Genomic DNA, 4,514 nt, shown 5'->3' on the forward strand with positions numbered 1-4,514 from the left:
TCTCTCCAACTGTGACGTTGGACAAAAAATCGCCGCTCACAACATTTCAGAGTGAGATTTGTCCTTGAGTGAAGCTTCTGTTTCTTGTTAAAAAACAAGGGGTGTTACCGGGTGTTACTCAGAGGGATCCTTTCCATGATGTTGGTATACATTGCAGCCACAGCAGCCAGTTTGCAGCTCCCAGCTGAAGCAATCTACTGCACGGATTCCAAAACTTTTTGTACCTACCACTCATTTTGACCCCAAAATGCGTGAAAATAGTCCCTACGTTAAAAAATACTGAAATAACCTTTTAAGACGTCTACTTCTGTGTGTGTTTTTGTATTTACATGCGTGTAAATCTGTGCATGCACTCAAAAAGGATTGGTGCTCCAATATGACTTGGTATGTGTGAGTGTGTGGTCAAATGTATATGTGACCTTAGCAAAGTGAAGCCTGCTAGTTTGAAAGGGATGACATCATCCTATGTGAGAACATGATCTAAACTATACTGTCTCAGATATTTCCCTTGCTGCAGTAGTCACCACAACTAAATTACGTGCTGGCATATGTTCAGCAACATGAGTCCACAGTACGTTGCATGAGCCATAACAAGCTCTGTGTCTGAAGTTGTGCACACATATAGGACAATGTGCTTATTTTCAATTTTCAATTAATTTGATTTAATGTACTCTCTCTTGGAGTTTGAGAGATATTTTGATTACACAAATAGACTCCTTTATTTAATTTTTAGCATTTGAAAACATAAACATCTTTTCTTAATTTTTCTGTTCTCCACATCCATTTTCTCAAAATTAAGTCTGCAGGTCCAGGGGCCTTGAAGGGAGCTGAGGTTCAATCCAAATGAATGGAGGCATTATGTAAGTGCTTACAACATCGAGGAATTATGTAAATGGATCCGTTGCCACGCAACAATGCTCCTCCTGTCAAAACATAAACAACATTGTACAAATGGCCAAATGTTCACAATGGTGAAATATGATGAAATCCACCCTAGGGGTTTTATACATGATTCTATGTACACACATATGGGAAGATTGCGCTAGTTTACAAAAGACTCCTCTTTGCAAATTTATGAATCATAGTCCACTCCCATGAACGCTGGACTTCAATGAAATTAACTGTTTGGCTGGCACCCATAGACTTCCATGGAACACGTTAAGAATTATGTGTTATGACGATTAAAGGGCTGAAGTAGTTCTTAAGTGTTTGAAAAGGGGGCTTGATATAGGATTTTGAGTAGCTGGTCTACTTAGCTCATCTCTAATGCTGTAGGTGACGCGGGAGGTCCAGCTGTGAGCCATCATCGAACACAGTGCTGTCCCACCTCATGTACACCCTTTATGCGTCACTAGCTGTTTGAACTTCCCTGGCTGTTTTTATTTGGTTATGCATCTAAATCATCAGGGGTCAAGTAAACAGCTCTGGTGGAGGTAAACAGCCTGAGGGATAGGCTTTCCTCTGGGGCCTTTAGCAGCTGAACTTTACACACACACTCACACACACACACACACACACACATGCACACACATGCACACACGTGTACACGTACACCCTCGAATCTGGGTGAAGATCAAACTGCTGACGCCTATTTTGCACTTATCTTTGCTGGTTTAGCTCCGGGCTTTTCTCAGTACTGAAAGATCCCGTGTTGCCATACGAGCACCAATGGCTGCAGTCGGTGAGATGATGTTTTCGAGGATTCGCGATGAACTCTGCTTCTCATAGCACACTCATAGAAACACACACACAACCACCTCCTCACCAGCTCAGGGTAAGCAAAAGAGAAAGAGGGGCAGAGAGTGAGAGAGAGGATCAAAGCCAGTGAGTGGGATGGATTCTCTGAAATGAATAGTGCTGGGGGATATTGCTTTAACCTTTGTCCAAAGCGCTGTGCTTAGGGACCTCCCTGTTTGTTTTAACAGCTCTGAGTTAGCAAGGGTCTCTCTAGCCGCAGAAGGTATCTAGGCTAAGAAGACATATTCACTACATTTAAGTAGGTGTTTCATGTCACGAGAAGTTGTTCATCTACATACTGTCCTGTCTGCTTCTTCCACTATGGATAACATAAGATCCAAAAACTGACGAGGCAATTTTGTAGTCAGCATGATATTTTTGGCATTCGGTCAACATCAAGGGGTTTGATCATTCGCTGAGGCAGATGTACAGTAGTGTTTTATTTCAGGGGTAGATCAAAAGTCTCTTCATGCTGTGTGTAACCACAACTAGGATTATATTAGGATTTATTTGTTCTGGGCCTATCTGCTTCACAGGGAGGCCAGGCCATCAACAACTCTTCTCCACCACTCCCTGTTTTGATCAAAATCTCACAAGACTGTAGATGAATCTGGATGCACATCAAACTGCTTGTGTCTATTATGCACTTATCACTGTGGGTGCAGCTCCACTCTCGTTTTGGCGCTGAAAGGTCCCACGGTGTCATATTGGAGCAGACTGCTGGATGATGTTGGGGAGTTATGGCAGGACCCCTCCTCTTCTTTCATCACCGTCTGTGTCATCGCCCTCTCCTCCCATCCGTAAAGGAACCAGTAGAAGGATGGTTTAAAGGCACACACACGTTATGGACCATGGGGAGAAAAGTGCCTGTTGTCATCTGGTGGACCAGAGGCAATGAGACTGTGTGTGTGGTACAAGCATTTTGAGTATTTGCATGCTTTGAATGACTCACTGAGTGAGAGTTTGCAGTATTTCAGCTGTCTTTGACTACTTCAATACATTTAGCCTTGAAGGATCATCTACTTGCATGCTATGCTAATCATCATAAAACATGAACGTCTTTATTAAATATTTCCCCACATGTGCGGCTTCCAGTGAAGTTCTGTGAGTAAATCATAAACTTTTTTTGAAAATAAAATTCATGTCTCATGTCACACGCAGCAGCAGACCTGTTATGGGTAAAATAATTGAGGCGGGGAACGGCATGGTGTGTACAAAGGAGAGTTGGGGGTCTGAGGATGCTAGTTAGAGTGGGTGGTTAGAATAACAATCTGTACACACAGCAAACACTCTCTCCTTGTGGCTGACTAAATTGACTTGTCTGTCCCACTTGAAATGCTATGGGACATATTGAAGCCCTTAGTTCTCTCTCTGTCTTACGAATAATCAGGCATTTCCCTGCCCTCTCTTCTGGGCCTCTCACCACCCTTCCATCTCTCCCTCCATCACTGCCCTTGCTCGCACACAGCTGCACTGCAGCACGCAGGGTGCGCAGAGACAGGGCAGAGAGGGAAAGGAGGAGAGAAGGACATAAAACGATAGATGCGTAGATACACATGTAGCAGGAAGAGAGAAAGAGATATCAGGGTAAAACATTAAGGAGTGATGGATAAGGGGATCTATGACAAACAGATGGGAGTCTGCTATTTGACAAGGCACGCTCTTTGATTTAATGATTAGTAATTAAATTAAATATGCATTGATATGGAGGGTTTACTGTTCATATGCAGAGTCTCACACTTCCTCCCTCTTATCTCTGTACCTCAGAGGATGCTTCTCATTCCTGTGGTCATGGCTTTGGTGACTTTGGTTTCTAAATGCTACACAGTTCATTGTCTTGCCCCTGGATTTACATGTCAAATCAACTTCATTCAGCTTTTAGCTTCCCATAACATCTCTATCTATTATCTTCTCAAACAGATTTAACCTAACACAGCCATATGAAGAGACTTGGACCGGTTTTATAAGGGACGTTTACCATCAACCAAGACCTGGTGCTGAAACATAATTAAATGGAGGGCGGGTCGTTGGTGTGCATTGGTCGCAGAGGTTAGAAAGGGTGTATGGTAAGGGGCCTGGGTAATAATTCACAGAGGTCTCACACTCCTCTGAAAACAGCACAACAAGCCCCACATCAAGGGAGCTTTGAGAAGGAAATGAGCAAAGAAAGAAAAGCACACAGCAGGAGCCGGAGGAGCAACATTTCCAAATTATTAATATTGTTTTTCAAAGTAATCCAAACACTCTCAGGGGATTAGGGAAAGGGGGCAGGGAAAGAGAAGGAAGCAGGTAGATTATCTGTCCCCGTGCAATTTTTTGGTTCAACTGAACTGTCAACATGTGAGAGAAGGAGAGAAAAACTCAGTAGTGGCCTTGGTTATATAAAGACTGAAAGCTGAATGAAACACTATCTTTATGGCAGGGTTACAGCAAGAACTGGAACTGGTGCTTTGGCTGTAGCTAAAAAAACATCCTCAGCTCTGAGCTTGTCGTTTTCATTCAGACTCTTGTTTTCTTTCAGCTAAAAGCAAGCTCCCCTGCCCAGAGAGCTGGCTAGCGCTGGACACACAGTCACACAATGTGTTCCTGACTCTCCCACTGCCAAGCTCTCTGCTCGAGCTTCAAACAGCCAGAACCAGACACATGCCGCCACGGTACTGTACTAATGGTCACAACATTAGCCGATGAGGAAGAGGCAAGGCTCAAATGCAATGCAAATAATGTAACGCAGAAGGAGAGGCTGATGTGGTTGTAAATAGCAGTCTGGAGCTGTTTCA

The 4,514-nt window shown here is 43.5% G+C and overlaps 1 long non-coding RNA gene across 1 annotated transcript; it reads left to right on the plus strand.

Moving 5' to 3' along the window:
• The first annotated feature begins 730 nt into the window (after nt 1-730).
• LOC119894211 lies at nt 731-2,891 on the plus strand. Its single transcript, XR_005442891.1, has 2 exons — nt 731-1,774; nt 2,274-2,891. It is a non-coding gene; the product is annotated as an uncharacterized LOC119894211 (long non-coding RNA).
• The last annotated feature ends 1,623 nt before the right edge of the window (nt 2,892-4,514 follow it).

Source organism: Micropterus salmoides, unplaced genomic scaffold (assembly GCF_014851395.1).
Source record: "Micropterus salmoides isolate LMB-PRFRI ecotype aquatic unplaced genomic scaffold, ASM1485139v1 Ms_hic_scaffold_8, whole genome shotgun sequence".
NCBI lineage: Eukaryota > Metazoa > Chordata > Actinopteri > Centrarchiformes > Centrarchidae > Micropterus > Micropterus salmoides.